The 24787-nt window shown below is 36.1% G+C and overlaps 1 protein-coding gene across 1 annotated transcript in view; it reads right to left on the reverse strand.

The window, feature by feature from the left end:
• The window catches only part of LOC137239746 (cell adhesion molecule Dscam2-like), a 246781-nt gene that overhangs the window by 220112 nt on the left and 1882 nt on the right, over positions 1 to 24787 (reverse strand). The window contains exon 2 of the mRNA XM_067765367.1: positions 3587 to 4125. The gene's annotated coding sequence lies outside the window, so the exon portion shown is untranslated. The remainder of the gene's footprint in view (positions 1 to 3586; positions 4126 to 24787) is intronic.

The following is a 24787-nucleotide window of genomic DNA, read 5'->3' on the forward strand; positions in this document are numbered from 1 at the left end:
TGCTTTATAAGTGGTAATGTGCGTCTCTTTATCTTTAACCCAAGTTGGCAAGAAATTTGAAGATTTTGTTACGGATGTGGACTTTAGGTACAATTGCGTCTGCATGCCTAACGAAATGTAGGTCGTAGTCGAACTTATCAGCCAGTAATTTTGGTAGTAGGACAGTCGGAAGTGTAATGCCATCGACGTGGATGTCCCATATGGCTGAAATTTGCTTTGTCTACTTTGTAAATAAGGTCACAGAGGATTTGGTCGGTGACAGAGCCGGGTTGCGCGATGCGGAAAAGCTGAAAAGATTCTGGAGATAGTCGTTAATTTTACAGCAAACCTCATCAATGGATGGGCCGGAGTCTTTTGGCATTATCGTTCATTTATCGGAGCAGGGCACAATGGTAACACCTTCCCGTGGGAAAAGGAGTATATATAAGTAAAAATTAAACAAACGTGCCGCCCTTGACACCCCTAGTTTAATTATTCTGAGTTCCGATGCTACGTTCCTTAATTGCCGATTACGCAGCTAACTTGCAGTACACCTCTTGAGACTTTGAGAAGGGGGGAACTATCCAAATTTTGCAGTAACTTGCTGTGCTTGATTGTATCAAAGGCTTGTGATAAGTCTAACGATGCGAGTATTGTTATATGGTGGGGTTCTTCGTTCAGTCTATAATTTAGCTGTGTGCTGATGGCGTTTACGCGGTGGTGGTGCTATGTTATTTTCAGAAGCCATGCTTATGTTTGGCAAGTTGCAGGTTTGCGTTGAAATAAGAATTCGAGAAATATTGATCAAAACTGATATCAAAATGTTTTTTTTTTCCATAACTTTGTAGAAAATATTCGCCCGACTCTGCAAATCTGAAGGTTTTTCTTTCCTTAACGAACTGTGTTATTCTTCTACGCAAACGTGATTGTTACCCACACGAACATGAACCGTTAATCTAACATTGGAATTTTGGGACCGACGATATATATTTACAAAGTAAATGTGACTATTCTTTGTAAACGCGCCTAATGTACTTTAGTCATCAAATTTCCAAAATATGAACATGCAAACATATGTGTTAGGGTTATTACGAATCTGACTTAACAGAATTGAACCCGAATTTTTGAATATGTTTTATCGGGATCGGAGTCGGACGGTTATTGTTGTAGCAATTAAGACACTCCTCGAAGGTTTTGGGGAGTATTATCGATGTTGATGTTCCTTTGACGGATGCAGATCGTCTGGTACGTTCCGGGAACAAGCGCAATTAAAGTATTGCCCCGACGGATCAGTACGACCAAAGGACCAATCGGGTTTATTGTGAAGTTTGGATAGGAAAACAAATAGCTTCCATTTTCAGCTAAACAAATATGTAGTGAGAAAACTTGCGGGTGTCATCAAAGGTCATTGCGCTACTGCACTAATGCTCCGACGGTGGCGCATACGAAAAAGTTCCCTCTACAGGAGCTGTGAGGATAAGGAGTCGGCTCATCAATTTCTCTGCCGCTATCCAAGACTACAAGCAAGACAAACTCAGATTTCTGGGCGCATGGTTTTTCGATAGTTGGGCAGAAGGAAAGTGGATCCTTCACTGCATTTGGGTGAACATATCTGCCGCCATTCGGCACATACTGGGGGCACTCATAATGGAAAAAAATGTCTTCGATTGGAAGGTGGGAAATTCACACGCACGCCTTCTTAACCTTAAATATTAGCCCGACTATCTCGGCAACGAATTAATATAACCACATTGAACCTTCTAGGGCATCATGCCCCCATCCCCTACATCCAATGGGAGCTTGGGGTCGCCAGAGCCTCGCGTGCTAAATATGTATATGATACATTGTAACTGAGTTCCTCTGGGGTAGGTGAGGTTGACAATTGAGTCGTAGATGTTGTGAAGCTTTGTATTGCGCCTATCAACCCCTCGAATCCCTTGGAGTCAGAATCAGAACCGAAACCGGAATTCGAATAGAGTATAAGAGACATATACAAACATATGAATGGTTGTCGCGACTAACGTTGTAACTTTAACGTTTGGAAGTTTTAAGAAATGATTGATTAGTTGGTTGCTGTGTCGCCCGAGTACCAACAACTCGAGCCATTTTGATGCATATTTCTCCTGGAACCAATTGCTGCTGTTTAAGTGTAGCTAGCCGGAACTCCATTCGATCCATTTGATATGGACATTGAGCCTGTTGATATCTTTTACAGAGCATTAAGGTACTTCCTTAAGTTCCGGCAGTTTACAGCTGCCTACAGTAAGAAACCTTGTTTATGGTAGAGCTGGAAAATGTGGCAACGTTCTTTGCTGCTATCCTCGCCGCAGCTCTTGCAAATGCCGATAAAACGGACTCCCATTCTCTCGGCGTGCAGACCAAACGGCCAGTGGCCCGTGATTGTGGCAGTGATCATAAATATTTCTTCTCTCTTTCCTCTTACTATCGTAATTCGACCAGGTTTGTTTGGTTATTTTGCTGATGTACCCCGGACACCGGCACCAGTTGGAGACTGCTAACTCTTTGAATATTCTACGTATGTTTTTTTTTTTTTATTGATGTCAGTGGATGATGCATGTCGGCTGCAACCACAGCCTCCATCCGTGCCTCTGACCTTGCAATTTTGTCTGCTTTCTTGTTGTTGTTGTAGCAATAAGGACACTCTCCGAAGGCCTTTTGGAGTGTTATCGATGTTGATGATCCTTTACCGGATGCAGATCCTGTAGCAAGCACCATAAAGTTACTAGCCGGACCATCTCGGGAACGATTTGGTATGACCACATGCCCTCCCACCCACCAGATCCATCAGTAGTTCGGGATCGCCAGAGCCTCGGCTGTTAATGAAACAGGATTCGTCACGGGTAGGTGAGGTTGGCAATTGGGTTGGAGAAGCTATATATTTCGCTGGCAACCCCTTGAATCATTTTGGTATTTTAATAGCCTCTTACGATAGACATACCTACCGCGGGTGTATTCTAAGCACCCTAACCCGCCCCGTAACCCGCTGGGGTCTGCCTTCTCGTTGCCCTCGATATTCAAATGTACCCATGTAAGGGTATTGCTTGCGAAGTTACATGCGGCTTTAAGCAACTTCTTGCAGCTGCTGAAGGCCTTGGGTGAAGTGACATGGGAGTCAAGCGCCATGAGGGCTGCTTAGCTATCTGAGTAATACGCTATACACTTTAAGAATCATCTTATTTTTTTAATTCTTTATCGAAAATTATCTCAAGTAAGAAGCTTGAATGAAGTCAACTTATCGTGTGATCTCTGCTCAAAAAACAAACTGGGCTACTCCAACTATCGCTTTTCCAGAATGAAATTGTGCTAAATTATCGTTGGGTTCACCTTAGATATGACTTCAGTTCAATGCCAACAGAACCCGAATTGGAATCAAAACTGAAAATCTGTCAGACGTTTTCGCTCTGAGATCGAAACACCGTAACATCCCTACAGTGTATGTATTGCTAATGGTTTTTCATTGTAATGATGAAATTTGAAATGTTGTTAATTTTACCATAACAAACAGAATGAAGGCGTTCCCAAGACAATATTAATGTGTAATTTAACATAATTTCAAAATGTTCATCTAAAATTTTGGACAACTTACATGCTTACGAATTCAGTTATATGCCATTAGTAAATGCTTAGTACGTTGATTGTGTATACTCGAGTTTGTGCTTTACTTAAAAAAAATGTATCTTTACACTCATTTGCAACAACACTTTTTGTATAAAGTTGTTGCATTTGTTAATTTTTTCACACTCCTTTCAGTAGTCTCTAAAACTTTCACTGGAGGGGCATTTTGCTGTTGATTTTGTGTATTTCATCTTTACGCACTTACTTCATACCAAAACCAACACTTTTAGGAGTGTATTTTCATGTTTAATAAACATAACCTTCAGATCTTTCAAGTTGTATTAGTATTATAACAGCAAAAATTAATTAACAGCTTGTAGGATTTTAAATCATCGCTTTTTTTTCATGCGTTTCACTTATTTCGGATTAATCACTAATTATTTAGTTATGCTCTGTGTGATCAGTGATTCGCTTTAGTGAGTCCTTGTTAATTTCGGTTGTTCAAATTATACTATTATTATTTCAGTTTAGTTTGTGACCTTTTAGACCTATGAGAGTCTACCATCTTGCCTTTCGAATCAAACATATCCACATTAGTTTTGATATATTGTGGGGAATATTAGCAGTTCTATACATCACTATGCTGCTACTAAATAAATGCACAACAACAATAAGCAAGCAGCCACACTTATGTACATGAATATGTCAAACCAAGTAGCCTCACATACACATATGCCGTCAGCAGATAAGAGCGAGGAAGAAAGAGAAACAATCACACATCACGTTATCATCACCTAAGAGCAGAAGCTTTTACTCACACATACACATGTATACTATATAACCAAGTATGAGATACAACTGTTCCAAAAGGCATGTTCGTGAAAAGTGTAGACCTGTTGAGAAGTAGGTAAACGAGGCTATCTAAAAAATAAAAGCAGCGCAGTGCAAGTGATAATCAATCAGTTTCATTTTAACACGCTTTAGTGAAGTGCGCGAGTATTGTAATTGTATTACTCCCAGAGTAATCTTAATAAACGATGTATTGCTATACTGAATATTTGAGTTATTTATTCGACACTTCAGAGATTCGAACGTTAACAGAAGCTGCAAAATCATTATCAGCCCAATTCTAAACATTCCCTCGGGATTTTGTTCTCGCGCATTTCTCTATTCCGGCGGAAAAGTTCCTAAAATTATTTTCTCTTAGGGAGAGCAATAATTGGGGAATAGGAATTTCGAATTTTCGAAGTCAATTGAAATTTCGTTGCGCATTTCTTATTTTGTATAATAAATTTAAAAGTTTAATTATTGTTGCGAATTTGTTTGATTTTAAGAAATAAAATATAAACAATGCACAGTCTTGCATTTCTTGTGGTATTCACTGAAATGAGTAATAAATTGGTGCCACGGCGACATCAACAGAGAAGCATTAGAAGAGGAAGGAGACGGCGGGATACCACCACAACAAGCAGAAGTCAACAAATAAGGGCGTTCCCCAGACAATATTAATGTGTAATTTAACACAATTTCAAAATGTTCATCTAAAATTGTGGAGAACTTACATGCTTACGAATTCAGTTATATGCCATTAGTAAATGCTTAGTACGTTGATTGTGTATACTCGAGTTTGTGCTTTACTTAAAAAAATTTATCTCTACACGGCACTCATTTGCAACAACACTTTTTGTATAAAGTTGTTGCATTTGTTAATTTTTTCACACTCCTTTCAGTAGTCCCTAAACTTTCACTGGAGGGGCATTTCACTGTAAATTTTGTGTATTTCATCTTTGCGCACTTACTTCATACTTAAACCAACACTTTTAGGAGTGTACCTTCATGTTTAATAACAATAACCTTCAGCTCTTTCAAGTTGTATTAGTATAATAACAGCAAAAATTAATTAACAGCTTGTAGGATTTTTCATCATCGCTTTTTTTTGTTTGTTTTTTTTTTTTTCATGCGTATCACTTATTTCGGATTAATCACTAATTATTTAGTTATGCTCTGTGTGATCAGTGATTCGCTTTAGTGAGTCCTTGTTAATTTCTGTTGTTCAAATTATATTATTATTATTTCAGTTTAGTTTGTGACCTTTTAGACCTATGAGAGTTTACCATCTTGCCTTTCGAATCAAACATATCCACATTAGTTTTGATTTAATATTATTTGATATATTGTGGCGAATATTAAAAGTTCTATACATCACTATGCTGCTACTAAATAAATGCGCAACAACAATAAGCAAGCAGCCACACTTATATAAATTCACACGCCAAATCACGTAGCCTCAGATACACATATGCAGTCAAGAGATAAGAGCGAAGAAGAAAGAGAAACAATCACACATCACGTTACCATCACTTAAGAGCAGAAGCTTTTACTCACACATACACATGTATACTATATAACCAAGTATGAGATACAACTGTTTCAAAAGGCATGTTCGTGAAGAGTCTAGACCTTATGAGAAGTAGGTAAATGAGGCTATATAAGAGTATAAAAGCAACGCGGTGCAAGTGATAATCAACCAGTTTAATTTTAACAAGCTTTAGCGAAGCACGCGGGTATTGTAATTGTATTACTCCCAGAGTAATCTTAATAAACGATGTATTGCTATACTGAATATTTGAGTTATTTATTCGACAGTTCAGAGATTCGAACGTTTACAGAAGCTGCAAAATCATTATCAGCCCAATTCTAAATATTCCCTCGGGATTTTGTTCTCGCGGGTTTCTCTATTCCCGCGGAAAAGTTCCTAAAAGTGTTTTCTCTTAGGGAGAACAATAATTGGGGAATAGGAATTTCGAATTTCGAAGTCAATTGAAATTGCGTTGCGCATTTCTTATTTTGTATAAAAAATTTAAAGGTTTAATTATTGTTGCGAATTTGTTTGATTTTAAGAAATAAAATATATACAATGCACAGTATTGCATTTGATGTGCACATCAACATCAACACAGGAGCATTAGAAGAAGAAGAGAACGGCGGGACACTACAAATCCGCTGGAGTTGCATGCTTCCATTCAGAAAAGCAATTATCTGGCGGCCAAATCGAGTTGAATTCGTCTTTCGGCATATGCCAAAATTTATCTAAGCCTTCTTAAAAAATTCTTGCGCAATCTCAGGATGGATGCATAAAATATACCAAGAGTTCTTTCGTTGCTTATGATATATTTTCGACTTAAAATAAATATGTATATTTTAGCACAAATTTCTACAAATAAGTGTTCTTTCTTAAAAGAACCAATTTACTTTAATTATTTTAATGCATTCCCTTTAATTTAACATGTGAAAATTTTCCTAAGAAAAAGCAGAAAAATTTCCTTCTCACTCACATTCATAATACCTACTTTTCTCCGGTTTCGAACATTGTTCAGAATAAGAGGAAAGGGAGAAGTGAAAAAACTCACAAGGAACTTTTATTTAGAATAAGAGGAATCGCAAGGAATTTTTGTTTAGAATTGGGCTGTATATCAAATTCGGGTTTGAGATATCTAGCTCAAAACCTGGTTATTTAAAAATCGATAGCAAGACCCACAATTTTATAAGAAGATGGCCTAGTGCCTACCGAATCAAGCCATAACGACCTAATATGAGATAGGATAAACTTTTTTCCACATATTCAGATCACGCAAACTTGCATTGATTTGGCTTGGAAAAGAAATTTGTTATGGTCCACAAACCGACCATCCAAAATCCACTGTCTTTAAGAAAGTGTTTGTAGTTTATGAATTATATAATGAAACAATTTCAGAATTGAAAGTTGGCCTGATTCATAGAGGTGACAATTGCAATAATTTTTGTGAAATAAGCGGGGATTGCCTCAATTGCTTTTTTTTTTACTGTATGAAAACATCTACATATTTGAAGTAATTTTTCAATGTAATTCATTTAATAATTTGGGAAAAAATTTAAACAACGTGATGTCAGGACGGACAAGGTAACAGCTATTTCGATTATACCTCGTAAATCTTTTCAAATCCTTTTCTCCCGGGAGTAGAATTTGAACCCACACTCCTACGATGGTTGAAGTGTTACAAACGCATTCAACCACAATATTACTTTTTTCTTAAAAATTACATCAGAGAAAATTATCGCCAAAATTTATTATGTTTCATAGAAAGCTATAGACGAATACAACAAAACTTGAAAATTGGCAGCGCCAAAATCGACAGTGGCGGAATATGGTTATTGAATACAAGTAAGAGTGTCTAAATTCGGATTTAACCGAACATTATATACTCAGCGTGAGTTTCAATTGTACAGTTCATACCAGATAAATTATATTTTGTGAGCATCTAGAAATGTTGTGTAATGCTTGATTGGAATAAGGGCGTGCCACCGCCTATTAAAAAACAAATGTTTTCCAATTTCCTCTCAATAAAAATTGGTAAGTGAATTATCATTTATACAAAACTATTTTCGCAAAGATATTTCTTTTAATAATCGTCTACGACCCCTTTCAAAATCTTTTATATAAAAGTGGGCGTGGTCCTTAGCCGATTTAATTATTAATTATTCTTCAAAACGTTATTTAGAGCGGAAGCAACTTTTCCATCGAATCTTGTTGTAATAGGTTTAACGGTTTTTGATTTATGATTAATAATATTTGCAAAATTGATTTTATTACAAGTTGGCGGTGCCACGCCTATTTTAAAAAAATTGTACAAATTTGTATCAAGCACTTCAATACCAGTCCACATATCAAATTTCAACATTCTAGTTATATTATTTACTAAATAATCAGGTTTTTTGTGTTTTCCAAAAGATTATATATATAAAAAGTGGGCGTGGCTATCGATTTCGCTCATTTTAAATAGCAATGGGAGATGATTTCCAAGGAACCCATACATCAAATTTTAATAAGATATCTCAATATTTACTCAAGTTTTCGTGTGCCCAGACAGACGGTCGGACAGACGGACGGACCGGGTTTAATCAATTACTTTTTTCATCCTGAGAATTTTGATATGTGGAAGTCTATATCAATCTGGATTCAAGCACGCCGTGCAAAACATAGTACAGGTTTACAAGTAGGATATATGTGAGAAGGAAACAAGTCCTTCTATTTCTAACACACTGCCGTTTGACACTGAGCAAAATGTCACACTAGTGTGTAACCTGCGTGGAACATGAGTAAAGAGCAACCCATAATTATTTAAAGGAATGTTCATATTTGTTTATCACTTTATTTAAATTTCAGAATTTTCAAAATTATTTATTTATTTATTAAAGTCAATGGTTTACAAACCTTACAGACTAAGAAGTAATATTTAAAAAATTTATGAAAAGCGCATACAAAGCATTTGTTTGAATTCATTACGATTAGCAAATATATCTAAATTTATTTCTCTACATTGCAAGTTAAATGCAGTTAATAGTCTGATAATAGGTTCATTGGGAGCATACTTTGTTTTGCAAAGGCCAACTGCAAACAAATCATTATGACGCAGACATCGAGTTGGAACATTAATTTTTATGCAATTTAATAAATATGGACAGTCGATTGCCCCATTTAATACATCACGAAGAACTAAATCAATCTTCTACTGGCAAGAGTATGCAAACTAATCAATTTGCAACAAGAAACATAAGATGGAATAGGTAATTCGAACCTAAAACCGGACAAGGCGACTTTTAAAAACTTGTTTGAACCCGTTCAATTCTATTAATATGTACTTCATAAAACGGATTCCAGATTATAGAAGCATATTCAAGTTCAGATCTTACAAATGTGCTATAAAGTAATTTTTTCGTGTAAGAATCCTTAAATTCAGAGATATTACGCCAAATAAACCCTAAAGAGGAATACGCTTTAGGTATGACATAATTCAAATGTTCAGTAAATGTAAAATTTGAGTCAAACACAACACCATGGTCTTTGATTTTATCACTGGAACTAAGAACAGTATCAGAAATAGAATATGAAGACTGAAGTGGTGACCTAATTTTACAGACGGTAACCGAGCAACATTTATCAATATTGTAACGAATTCACTGCAATTCCGCTTATTTGCAAAATTCTTCTAACGTTCAAATCACTAAACTGTTGAATATATAACTGCACTATTCTATAATGCAAAATGGCATTTACTAAAGTACTTCAAAATAACACTACTACTTCTCGACAGATAGCGTGGTTAAATCAAATTGATTCGTCGTGCCTAAACTGTTGCTGCTTTTATGCTGTTTCGTTTCCTCGTTGGTATATTTCTAGGCGTTTCTATTTCTAGAATTTACTAGTTAGTTACCAGTTATAACTACGTTTATAGCTTCTCATATGCGCGTGTATATGTGAACGATACTTGCACAAATAATTTCCTACTTTTGGGAGTATCTCAGATATATGCATCTATTTTTGCGTTGCTCTCCCCTACTTGTATGGACATATGTATAGACATAACGATTGACTTGTTGATGTGCATACAAGTCACTGCTTAGTATAATAGTACAATATTAATAAATATATAATAATAAATTAGTACAATATAAATAATAATTTAGTACAATATTAATAAATAGTTTATTACGAAGGCAACATTCTTAAAAAATTTTTAGTTCAATCTGTAGTGTTTCAACATCGGGGATAGTTTTTATCTTTTCTAATATCTTTAAATCGCCAGCATAAAGTAGATGTTCCCACTCTGTAAAGCACTTTGAACTATCATTGATGAAGATAAAAAAAAATAGAGGACAACGAATACTTCCTTGAGGAACTCCAGAAGGTTCTCTATATTCAAACGATTTTACACCATCAAACCACAAAGTTAACCCTGTGGATTAGATATGATTCCACCCAGGCTAAAAATGATGAGGGAAATCCAAATAATTGTAGTTTGCATATTGATAAGGTATGAGATACTCTATCAAATGCTTTAGATAGATCCGTATAGATGGAATCGACTCGCAAACCATTAGCAAACGGTGAGATGCACTAATTGGAAAAAACAGCTATATTAGTAACTGTAGATCGGACCTAGTACAAAGCCATGTTGGGACAACGATATGTATGGTTTGATAGCAAATGAGAGCTTAGAGCTAATGATCTTTTCGAACAATTTGGCATTATTAGTTATTTTAGAAATTGGTCGATAGCTCGATACATCATTTTTACTTCCAGATTCAAAAACTGGAATTACCGATGTAACTTTCCACTGGTCCAAAAATATACCTGATCTAAGGGACAAATTAAATAGGAACAGTATTGGTTCCACCAAAGACGAAACACATTGCTTGAGAAAGAATGGCGATAATTGATGCACATCTACTTGCTTAGAACACTTTAAATTTTTTATAGCGGAATATACTGAAAACTCGAGACATCATCCGGTATGCCTTCACCAACAAAATTATATCTAAAAAATTCGGCAAACAAATTTGCACTTTCAAAAGTTGTATTTGATTTCTTATCATTGTACACTGAAAGAAATGGTGTTAGTAAAATCAACAAATCGGTTCTGTTGTTCTTGACTTAACGGAGATTCGGTGAACTTGATCGAATTACAGTTAATTCGAACGAGTTCTTTGTCAAACGAACAAATTAGTTTAGTAATTTCAACAGAAGAGAAATTGTCGCTCGTAAGTTAACAAAATTCTCTAAAATTGACAGATTCCTGGTCAATCTAACTGATTTTTTTGTTAACACAACTGATCTCACTGGTCATTTCAACAGCGATCAACAGTCAATACATGAGCAAATTTCAAAGAGAATTTTACGGTCACTGCGCTCTCTACTTTGTACTTATGACGTGGTGCCACTTGTTTAAAAAAAAATACAAAAATAAGAAAACCATCAAATCGAAAAAACACACAAAATGGGAAAACAACAAAAAACTAGTTTTTTAGTTATCAATACAAAACGAAAAACCCTTTTCTGAATTTACTGTGCAAAAAATTATGAGATGCCGGGACACCTATTTTTCGGGTACAATTTTGCAACTTCTCGAAGCGAAATGCAAAATTGCGCCTTCTTGTTGCAAAAGTTTTGTTTGAACGAACAGGATTTTTTTAAAGCTAGTAACTATTTGTTTAAGTTTTTACGAATTTTCACTCACGCGAACAAATTTAATTAGATAATAAAAAACATCCTTTTTTAATGTTGATGTTTCCGACAACATAAAAGTTTGAGTTGTTTTGGAATCATTTCAACTTAAAGTGTTACGAAAATTAAACTTGCCGAATTACATGTAAAGTTACTCCAGTGGTGAATTACCTCTAGCGATTTGATTCTTTACTTTGCTATAACTTACAAGTTGTCTATTTAGAATTTTATGTCAAACATTTATACAAGTTTTGTTCGAAACAATCAAGTGTGGCAACTACATGCGAGAGAAGAATTTGAGGATGAGCTGAGCTGCAACCGAAAGAATTGAGAATCAGTTTTGTGACTACTATTTTCATTTCTATTTGCAAAGCGAAGTTCAAAACTATGAATTAAATAAATTATAAAATATAAAATTTGGTGAAAGAGCGTTTAATAAAGCAAAATAATAAAGTGTATAATGTTTAATGTGTGCCAGCATATTTGATGTAAGCCCAATTTACGTCACTACCCGTGCTCTGCATCCTATTATACAGTCAGCGTAGACAGGATCCACAATTCCTGGTGAATGGAAAGAAGGGGTTATAATCACTATCCCAAAAAAAGGCGATCTCAGCCAATGCAAAAACTGGCGCGGTATAACATTGCTTAACTCAATCCATAAGGTTCTAGCATTCATCATACTGGCAAGAATATCGCCCACGCTCAACGCACAATTGCGTAAAGAACAGAACGGCTTTATACCAAATCAATCTTCCGTGGACAACATCAATTCCCTACGAATAATCATAGAACAGTCTAATGAATGGAGATCGCCACTATATCTTCTCTTCGTTGACTTTGAACGTGCGTTTGACACAATCTTCCGTGACGCGATATGTTGTGCGTTGCAAACCTGCGGGGTCCCAGAGAAGGTCATTGACAGGATTAAGGCCCTCTACAAAGTTGCAATGATCAGTGTACGCTTCAAAGGAAAAAACAGCAACAAATTTAGCATAAACAAAGGCGTACGACAAGGGTGCGTCCTATCACCGCTGCTTTTCATAGTAGTGCTGGACGATGTCCTGAAGCGCACAAACGCAGAAGCCCCAGATGGGTTACAATGGAGGCTGAATCAGAAACTAAGTGATTTAGACCACGCTGATGATATCGTCTTCACTACTCACACACTAGTGGCTGTTGCGGCATAACTCCAGCGACTCGAAATCAACGCTCGCGCAGTCGGTTTAAAAATTAGCTGCGTAAAAACTAAGCTAATGAGACTGCAAACAACGAACACATCTCCACTCCAACTTGTATAAAATGGCAGCACTATCGTCATTGAGGATGTAGAAGAATTCTACTACCTTGGCAGCCAAATTACTAAAGATGGCGGCGCAGAATTGGATGTATATGCAAGGATCTGTAGGGCACGAACTGCATTCCACAAGTTAGACCGAGTATGGCGCTCTCGCATATTGTCGATGAAAAAATAATAGCAATTTTACTCGTAAATATTGTAACGAATTTACTTGCAAATCCTCTTATTTGCAACCCTCTGCTAAGTTCGTATCGCTAAACTGTTGAATAAATAACTCCAATATTGGATAATTGAAAAATGGCCTTTATTACAGTACTTCACAATAACACTTATACTTTGCAACGAATAGCAAGCTTAATAACCAAACTGATTGATAGCTCAAATGAAACTCTACTATTCAAAATAATTCTGCTATAGCTCGTTAGATAGCGCTTAATCGAAATCTCAAATCAAACTGAATTACTTCTTACTCGCCTGCCCCGCTTTTATAGTTTACGCTGCATACTTCTAGGCTCTTCGATTTCCAGAAGTTACTAGTTAGTTTCGGCTACAAAATCGCCAGCCACAACTACGTGCACAAATTATTGCTCTCTCTTGTGACAACTCAGATAAGATATATGCATGTGTTTGTGCATTGCCGCTCCGCTGCTCGTATACGTACATATGTGTAGACGCAATTATTTATTCGTTTATGTAGATACATAATGATTGAATTATTGATGTGAATGTTTGTAGTTTACAGTCTCTCGCGCATACATAGGCGTATAAGTAAATGCATCTGTGTGTGACATCTTTCGGCTGCCTTATATATGTGTATACTTGATTTGATTATTGACGTTAATACTGCTTATCGTGGCCTTGGCATCGCCTTAATGATGGTATAACTTAGTGATGTTAATATCCGTGACAATATATTAAAACTTTCAGTAAGACTACGATCAGCGAATATGGTTAACCATTCCTCGGATATGATAAGAGTATTAATTCGATTGAAATCACAACGCGAGTAATTAAATTTTGCAGTAGTATCTCCGCGATGGCTAGGATATTTGTAAAAGTCTAATTCCATAATAAGTGGAATATGGTGCTTATCAGTGGCAGATGTGGGATCCAGAGACTTATGTATTTTAAGTTAAAAATCAGGAATAATAAAGAATGAGTTCAAATCCTATTAAGGTCATTCGAGAAATGATATATTTGCATAAGTTGTAGACCAAATAAGCCATCAATAAAATATATTTCACTCGCACTGTTTACATTGCTAGGAATGAGCGTATTATCATCTACATATGTGATTAGACCATACTATTATATTTAAATTGAAATCGCCCAGCACACACAATTGGACATTTACATTTGGCATATTTAAATTTAGGATATTATCTACATGGTCAAAATATAAGCTATCAGAACCATTTGGTGGTATATAAGACACGCAGATGAAGAGTATGTCATCCTTACTAGAAATAGAGACACAAAGTTGTTCATTTAAGGGAACAGTTTTTGTTAGTGATACTTCAATTGCACGTAAATCTGACTTCACTGAAATTAAGACACCACCTCCACGTGTACTATTCAATGACACGCCATCTCAATCTCTGCGAAAAACAGTATAAAGATTTCTATCAAAATATTCTTCACTGCAAAAGTTAGGATTAAGCCAAGTCTCAACCAGCACGAAGACGTCATAAACACATTGAGATGTAGCAGCAAACAACGAATTTGCGTTTGTCCGCATACCAGACATGTTTTGGTGATAAACATTAAGGCTTTGAATTGAACACATATCACGCATTTGTTCAGTAGGCCTAGTGTCATCCACATCTACAAAGCCGACGGATTTACTCCCGCCTTCGGAAAAAACGGAAGGGCATAATGGTGATATTTGTCGGCCAGAGCGCCACACTAAATACCTTGCTATTATCCACCAATAATACGCGTATTTTAAAAATTACTCTTACGCCCCGATTCTAGTGTGGTAACAACATTCTTCACCACGGTAACGAAATCATGTGGCAACTTTTACACCCTTTTGGTATTCTACCCGCTAAAGTAGCCGGATAATTTTTTACCCACAAAAGTAGGTGGTTATATCGAAATAACCACACAACAGCTGTTGTTTAGAAAAAAGCAAAACTGAAAAATAAAGAATTGTAAGTGCAAATAAGTAAAGATAATAGTAAAAAAGTGTTTCCTATTGCTATACATATTTGTTTACATTATGTACTTTCACAGAATAAATTACAATATACCTATGTAGAAACTTATCATGCATAATATGCATATACACATCGTCCCGTTTATTCCTTAACCTCGTATCTACAAGTGAGATATTTTCGGTAAAGCGAACACGGCTGTCACACCATGTTTTCGTTTGGGACCAAAATTCAACGAGAAAAAGGACAAAATTTTTGTTTTATTTTATTAGTATAAAATACAAAATTTTAGGATGTTTTCGTATAAAATTTTACCAAACATAGTGAAGACTTTCCTTTAATTCAAGCTGAACAAACAAATATATGTGCATGCAACCATAAATGGTGCTATATTTTGATATAGGATAAGTCTATGTGTTTCACCAACCAAACGTTATGAACCTAGTTTTGGTCACAAAGCTCCTGGGTATAGCATTATGTTGTTGATTGCAATGAAATAAAATATATAGTGCAGTTAAGTTTTAGTAAAAAACGGTTCAAAATTTGCGTTCTGGTGTTGCCGAACTATGTATGTGGAAAACTCAGTAAATCATAAATGAAACTAGGCAATTTTGTTAGTGCTATTTTTATAGACGCTTACTTTTTCCCTTAACGTATAAACTTCATATCAGAGCCTAGATTCAGTAAGTGTGAGTTTTGATCCCAGGCTTCAGGGGTTCTGCTAGCACCTGAGGGAATAATTTTATACAAAACATTTCTCCCAAAATCAAATCTCTTTTGCATTTGCTTCTTCTGTCTTCGAGTTAAAATATTTCTTGTGCCAAGATACTTAGTTTTCAATTACCTTGCGTGGCTTAACACCAAAATAGTCCTGGAATTCCATGAACTCATTGAGCTGGGTTAGAAATATTTAAATATCAACGTGCCAAACGACAAGTAATGCATACAATTTATTTGTATAAATTTTGAGAGTGTTAGGCTCACGGCAGAGTGCTCGCTATAAGCTATGCTAGGCGAGAAGCAATTCTTATTTTCATATATTTTACATATGGTGTTTTCTACACGAAAATGTCGCCTTCACGCCAACCCTTCAAAAAGTTGTGTTCTGTTGTAAAACCAGCTTAGCCTCAATAGAGGGCATCATTATCTTTTCTTAACAACTTACCCCTAAAAATTGCAATAAATGCAACATTACTTGCCCTCGCTGCCATTGACGGTGCAGAAAATAGCCCTGTCAATTAGCTGATGAATCACACGAAGCTGAAGCGAATGCTATATACATATGTAGGTATGTGTCGCATCATGCCTCAGTCAAAAGCAATTTGCGATCACAGTTGAAAGCGAACAACCACACTAACTGCATTTTTTTGTAAAAATGGTTACAATTTTTGTTCTTTTCAAGTCATGCAGGACGGCACTGAACATTTTAAGTGGCTACAATTTCACAAGGCGAAATGAGAATCTTAAAAATGTTTGTCCCTGAAAGTGGCGACATTTTCGTATAGAAAAGAGATCACCAACAGTGTTTGATAACCGATCGAAATATTTAGCCTTTATTAATTTTATTATAAAAGAAGATTTTTTTTTGATTAGTCGGTTATTTCATCAACAATTGATGACAATGTGTTTGCCAACACTTTTCTTTTTAACGCCTGGCATAAATTATAACCTAGGTGAAATGTTATTGTTTTGGTACATTTTATTGACTGAGCAATTTTTTATGGTGAGAGTTCCATTGAAGTAAATTCAAAACTATATGGGGGCTAAAGAAAGTGTGGCGAATTTTTGGGCAATATTGTGAATTTTTACCTGAGTGAAAAAGAAAGAAAAGTAGCAATCGTGGCTACTGCCTAAAAAGGACCAAAATTGAAGAAAAGGGACCAGCGGACCAAATATGGTTGGGGGGGACCAGTTTTGGTCCAAATGGACCAAAGTGGCAAACCGTGAAAGCGAAGAAAACTACCTTTCAAATTTCTCCACAGACACTGGTGAGTTTTTCGGTGATGACAGTGTTACCACTTGGACCAGAATCGCGGACAAAAGAACTGGTAACGACATTCGGTTGCATAATGTTCTGGGTACTATTTTACCGGTGACGCTCAGAATCGGGGCGTTACTAGAGAATTGATATCAGTATCTTTTTTTATCAACCTAGTGCGGCGAATATTTGAAGCATCAATATTAGCGTGCGTAGAGATGTATAGCACAATGTTGTTTTCAGTAACAGAAGGCTTAAATGGTGACAAATGCAGCCACTTGTACCGTACAAAAACATCCAATACAGCATTAGAATTGTTACCATTAACAACAACAGGCGATTTTCTATTATATTCTGCAATGAGACAACATTTAGCACTCGCATACGTCTGAGAGACAGCATCAGCTTGTATATTAGCTTGAAATATATTAGCTAGTCGAATTTCTATGTCAGTGCAATAAAGCATTCGTTTAAAAATTCGTCTGTTGCTTAGCTCGATTTGACATTGAAACGTATATTTAATTCATTCGAAAAGTATAATTTTTATTCATTGCATTTATAACACAAACACAAACCCACACAACACACATTGCTTGACTTTTTCGAAGAGCATATTACTATGTGGCATTTTATAATTGGCTTTTTCACATTCCATAGATGACATATTACTTAATTAACAAAATTTTTGTGCTTTTCTTTTATTAATGTTTGTACATGTCTATATGTATTATTCGAAGTGAGCGAACAAAACAAAGATCGATTGAATGAGCTGAAATGTACGAAAGGAAAACAATAGCCAGGTATTTACATAAACAGTTTCATATATGTATGCATATATGTATGTTTGTTTGTTTATATAGTTGCACTTAAAGTACATATTAATAATTAATAATGCGCAAGCACACTCAGCTGGAAATACCGACTCAAAAGCAAAACTACACAAACATACAAACACTCACACACAAGTGTATGTAAACTGCTTCTGCAGGCATCCACGTGACGAGTTGTGCCGTGCTTTGAACGCCCTGCGGGTATCAGCAGGCAGGCAGCAAATAATGTGAATAATAACACTGTTATGAATATATGTGTGTGTGTGTGTGCGTACGTAAATATGCCTTTAGTTTGTATGTGCATGTATTTGTGTTATGTTTTTATAGATATTTGTATTTGTTTTTGCATATTTGTTTTCATCATTAATTATGCATAACATGTGACTCAAACACGACGACCGACTGACCGAGTTATTCGTATGCACGTTGTAGTTGTAGTAGTAGCATTGTTGTTGTTGTTATTGTTGTCAACATCATCATCAACATTTGCCGCCAATTAACTTTGAGTGCACATTATTAACAAATATATTAATGCGTATTGCATATATGTACATGAGTATGTATGTACTCAAAATATAATACGTCGACTCAACACGCACGTGCTATTTTAGCTTTGCGCTGCTTTACTTTCTCCGGTACATTTCATGCACACTTACACTCACGCATAGAAATTGTATATTAATATGTTTGTTTGCTTTTAATATCTAACTGACAGACTGATCAACTTTTGCACTAACTTTTCTCACTTCCGTTTCCGTTGCCGTTCAAGCACTGATATCAAAGCATACTCCAAGGCTTGTGTGCCTTTCCGCGTAATGAGCTTTTGATGTAAAAAGATTCTTAATTTTCCGTTAAAATTGTGTGTTGTAGATGAGGGCGTTGCGTTATCATGTTGTTGTTGAACATTTTGTTGGTTTTTTGTGCTCTCTCTTTTATTGTTGTTGCTGTTTTTTTGTGTGCCTTAATCACTATGCCGCGTGATGTCAGTGACAAGCTTCAAAGCAAATACGAAATTTGCCACATACAATTAAGTAATCATTATTTTACCGGGTAAATGCCTGCATCACTGTCACGTCAACTAACTGACTTATAGACAGTCAAAACAAATATGTCTTTGTCTAGTGAATAGTAATTGATATAGCTCGCATATTAGGATGTGTGGTATTTGCAAAGTGGATTTTATTTTCCCACTTTCATTCTTCTCATTTGAAGTTTTTGCAGTCAAAGTAGGCTTAGAATATACCCCGCGAATCCTGAATCCTGTTTCTTTAACAGCCGAGGCTCTGGCGACCCCAAATTCCACATCAGTCTAGTGGGTGGGAGGGCGTTATGGCCTAAAAGGTTTCATGTGGTCATAGCAAATCGTTTACGAGATGATCGGGTACCTTAATAGTGCTTGTTACCGGAACGTACCGGATCTGTATCCAGCAAAGGAAATAACAACAACGATAACACTCCCCAAGGCGTTCGGGGAGTGTCCTTATCACTATAACAACAACACAGGTGGAGTGTCAATATTACACAATGTAGTCGCGTTTGAAAAAATCCTCCCCTTCATAAATTTATGTGTTGCTTCTTGACTTATCTGCAGCACTGTGGAGGAAAATAACGCCTGCGGTCTGTATTTCCTTTTGTAAGAGGGTTTATTTGCTTTCCCTGAGAAGAAATGGAAAAGTTATAGAAAACGGAACTCAATGGCTGAATCTTCAGAGTATTACATTCTTCACAAGTAAGGAATATGGAAAGACACTGCTAACGTCAGTGAGATATCTGACAATTTGGAACAATATCATGAAATTGCGAGAATCTGGTAGATTTGTAAGACGAAAACTCTAGATTGACAATATACGGTCCCAAGGCTCAACATTTATGTATGTAAACGAAGCGCTAGAAGTAGGCTTATTGAGTAGAGCGAGGTGGCTAGTGTAAAAGCATAAAACGGCAGAGGTTTTACGGCAACGGTGCTTCAACAAATCAGATCTTAAAGACTTAACTGATGACAAAAAAAAAAACTTTGGCTTATCAGAATGTTATTTTAAGCAATTCAGAATATGCCTAAAAACGTGAAGAAAAACACGAAATACTCCCAGCCGTATGACAGACATTGTTTAGATTTTTTCTATCTGTCTACCTGCCTCTCCTCTGTCTAATTCTCTTCCTATCTTATTTCCTCCCCCCCCCCCCCCCTCTGCATTTTCTAGTTTACCTTTTTGGCTCATCCAATTTGTCTATCACTTTCATTCTTCCTTAAATATTTCGCTTTTCCTTTTACTCTTCCAATTTTGCTCCTATCCAAGTCTAACTCTAACTATTTATCTTAATCTTATCCTTATTCGTAATCTTGCTGTTAACCTCTTTGTACTACTTTGTCTCAAACCACTACCATTATTCTTACTTTTACTATCACTCTCCATATTTCTCTTGTTCTCTTCATTTTTCCGACTTCCCTCCAGCTTCCTCTACTTTTTCTTCCCTTACCTCTGTTTTCTCTTCTCTTTTCATGCCACGGTTTCCAATGTGTAGATAAATCGAGTTGGGCTATTTTCCTCTCAAACCTAGTCCTAATCTCACTCCCATACCCAATCCCTCTTTCACTCCACTTCCACTCCTATGCCGAAATTTTTACAATAGATTGGCCACTGGTCCACTTGCCAGAGAAAATGCCTTAAAAATTAAGCTTTTTAATGAGGAAGCCCTGTACAAAATTTTAAGAAAACCGCTCTATGAATAGAATTTTTTTCGAATAGGCACCAAACGGAAGAACCCGAATCAGATACCAAGACCTATGTTATAGAATAACTCCGTTGTCTTGGCAAATACTAGAAGTTTGTGAAGAAGGCAGTGTTCGGACCTTTCCTGCTTGCTGAATCAAACGCAGCTCCTGTCTTCTTTTAATTTATCGAAAGGAATTGCGACGTATATTGCCGTTTCAGCAGGTGTTGTTTTTCATATTGTGACGAATATTAGCAACACTAAGGTATACTATCACTGTAAGCCGGTACTAAGCAGTCACTTGTATGTACATAAACAAATCAATCATTATGTATACACATATGCACATTCAAGCAGCGGAGAGATACTCACACAAGTATGCAATCATCAGCGAAGTAGTTCTCACATATAAACACGCATATGACTATGCGAGAGACTATAAACTACAAATTCACATGCATATATCTGAGATACTCACAAAAGTATGCAATCATCGGTGGAAGTATTACTCACATATACACGCGCATATGGCAACGCGAGAGGCTATAAACGTGCATCTGTCGTTTATAGCTGGAAAGTTTATAGCTGGTAACTATATTCTAGAAGAAACGTTTAGACATTTGGGCACAGAGTGTAAAAGCAGCGAAAGCTGAGTAATCTGGATCAGCTTGATCTAAGCACGCTATTGTTTGCGAAGTATTAGGGTTATTGTGAAGTACTTTCAAAGTAGTATAATAAAGACCACTTGCATTATTGAATATTGGAGTTATTTATTCAATAGTTTAGCGATACGAACGTTAGTGGAAGGTGTAGAATAAGCGGAGGTTCCCTAAATTCGTTACAATATCATCCAGTTTATTCGCTAACCATGTATCTGTAGTTACATGGTTAGCGAATAAACCGGAAGATTTAAACAATTAAAATTTGTCCCCCTATATTGAAGTATTTTTATCAAGGACAAAAAGTGCGGCTTCACACATTTTTTAAGCCCTTGTGGTAAAAATAAATATTTTTGTAGAAAAGAAAATTTCGGTGATAAAGTTTTCTTATTTCCTTAATGCGATAGGAATTTATCGAAATCTATTCATGGAGGACGGATAATTTCTATCAATCCGGCTTTAAATACAAACAAAGCATAGAACAGAGCCGTATCATAAAAATGTGATCGAGTTTTTTAGGCTCTGCTATGAGCTGTATCGTGTTTTAGAGCGGAGAAAATAACAAAATAAAAACCATGAACGAAATGCTGTTTGTATGGGAGCGATAGCGAAAAAAATGTATTGATTCTAGTTTTTGTCTTTTCTTTTGTTTTTGTTGTTGGAGCTGATATAACATTGTGCTACGTCTCTGCTCTATGCTCTATTCATATTCAGCGCCGGAGCAGTGCTCTAATACTTTTTCGTTGCTACTGGCACTCCACAATAGCAAATGCAAATACTGCAAAAAATACATTTTTAAAATCTCTTAGTAATTGTTTGATAGTGGTAATAGATGGCCTTTGAAATATTCGAAAAAAACATATTTTCTGCATAAGATAAAAAAACCAATACGCATTGGCGGGGTGTTTTCGATGGAAATTTGATGATGCACTGTACGTGTTTTCGGGTTCCGTCGTTACAGTTCGATAGCTCAAAAAATATACACATTCACCTTACACCACAAAGTGTCCTGCATTTTTATAGGGGAATAAATGGACAGCAATATAAACAACAAGTAAGGAAGGCTAAGTTCGGTTGTAACCGAACATTACATACTCAGTTGAGAGCTGTGGAGACAAAGTAAGGGAAAATCACCATGTTGTAAAAAGAACCTAGGGTAACCCTGGAATGTGTTTGTATGACATGTGTATCAAATGGAAGGTATTAAAGAGTATTTTAAGAGGAAGTGGGCAATATTTCTATAGATGGACGCCATTTAGGGATATCGCCATAAAGATGGACCAGGGGTGACTCTAGAATTTGTTTGTACGATATGAGTATCAAATGAAAGGTGTTAATGAGTATTTTAAGAGGGCGTAGGCCTTAGTTCTATATGTGAACGCCTTTTCGAGATATCGCTATAAAGGTGGACCAGGGGTGACTCTAGAATTTGTTTGTACTATATGGGTATCAAATGAAAGGTGTTAATGAGTATTTTAAAAAGGCGTGGGCCTTAGTTCTATAGGTGGACGCCTTTTTGAGATATCGCCATAAAGGTGGACCAGGGGTGACTCTAGAATTTGTTTGTACAATATGGGTATCAAACGAAAGGTGTTAATAAGTGTTTTAAAAGGTAGTGGGCTTTAGTTCTATGGGTGGACGCCTTTTCGGGATATCGCCATAAAAGTGGACCAGGGGTGACTCTAGAATGCGTTTGTACAATATGGGTATCAAATGAAAGGTGTTAATGAGTATTTTAAAAGGGCGTGGACCTTAGTTCTATAGGTGGATGCCTTTTCGAGATATCGCCATAAAGGTGGACCAGGGGTGACTCTAGAATTTATTTGTACGATATGGATATCAAATGAAAGGTGTTAATGAGTATTTTAAAAGGGCGTGGGCCTTAGTTCTATAGGTGGACGCCTTTGCGAGATATCGCCATAAAGGTGGACCAGGGGTGCCTCTAGAATGTGTTTGTACTATATGGGTATCAAATTAAAGGTATTAATGAGGGTTTTAAAAGGGAGTGGCCCTTAGTTGTATATGTGAAGGCGTTTTCGAGATATCAACCAAAATGTGGACCAGGGTGATCCAGAACATCATCTGTCGGGTACCGCTAATTTATTTATATATGTAATACCACGAACAGTATTCCCTCAAAGATTCCAAGGGCTTTTGATCTCGCCCTGCAAAACTTTTTCATTTTCTTCTACTTAATATGGTAGGTGTAACACCCATTTTACCAAGTTTTTTTCTAAAGTTATATTTGGCGTCAATAGACCAATACAATTACCATGTTTCATCCCTTTTTTCGTATTTGGTATATAATTATGGCATTTTTTTCCCTTTCGTAATTTTCGATATCGAAAAAGTAGGCGTGGTCATAGTCGGATTTCGGCCATTTTTTACACCAATACAAAGCGAGTTCAGCTAAGTACGTGAACTGAGTTTAGTAAAGATATATCGATTTTTGCTCAAGTTATCGTGTTAACGGCCGAGCGGAAGGACAGACGGTCGACTGTGTGTAAAAAATGGACGTGGCTTCAACCGATTTCGCCCTTTTTCACAGAAAACAGTTAGCGTCCTATATTCTAAGTCTCTACCAAATTTCACAAGGATTGGTAAATTTTTGTTCGACTTATGGCATTAAAAGTATCCTAGACAAATTAAATGAAAAAGGGCGGAGCCACGCCCATTTTGAAATTTTCTTTTATTTTTGTATTTTGTTGCACCATATCATTACTGGAGTTGAATGTTGATATAATTTACTTATATATGGTAAAGATATTAACTTTTCTTTTAAAATTTGAATTAAAAAAAAATTTTTTTTAAAAGTGGGCGTGTTCGTTCTCCGATTTTGCTAATTTTTATTAAGCAGATATATAGTAATAAGGGTAACGTTTCTGCTAAATTTCATCATAATATCTTCAACGACTGCCAAATTACAGCTTGCAAAACTTTTAAATTACCTTCTTTTAAAAGTGGGCGGTGCCACGCCCATTGTCCAAAATTTTACTAGTTTTCTATTCTGCATCATAAGTTCAACTCACCTACCTAGTTTCATCGCTTAATCCGTATTTGGTAATGAATTATCGCACTTTTTCGATTTTTCGAAATTTTCGATATCGAAAAAGTGGGCGTGGTTATTGTCCGATATTGTTCATTTAAATAGCGATCTGAGATGAGTGCCCAGGAACCTACATACCAAATTTCATCAAGATACCTCAAAACTTACTCAAGTTATCGTGTTAACGGACAGACGGACGGACGGTCATGGCTCAATCGAATTTTTTTTTCGATACTGATGATTTTGAGTTATGGAAGTCTATATCTATGTCGATTCCTTTATACCTGTACAACCAACCGTTATCCAATCAAAGTTAATATACTCTGTGAGCTCTGCTCAACTGAGTATAAAAATTTTAACAAGTTCCGTAACGCAAAAATTACAAAATCATAAAAAGTTGCAAAAACTAATGGAACTTTGAAAAAATGATAATAATTATCGTAAATTTTCGTTTGTAAATAGAAACTTGAGGGACTAAATATTTATCAAAAAACAGTGTACATATCACAT

The sequence above is a fragment of the Eurosta solidaginis genome, chromosome 2 (genome assembly GCF_040869045.1).
Source record: "Eurosta solidaginis isolate ZX-2024a chromosome 2, ASM4086904v1, whole genome shotgun sequence".
NCBI lineage: Eukaryota > Metazoa > Arthropoda > Insecta > Diptera > Tephritidae > Eurosta > Eurosta solidaginis.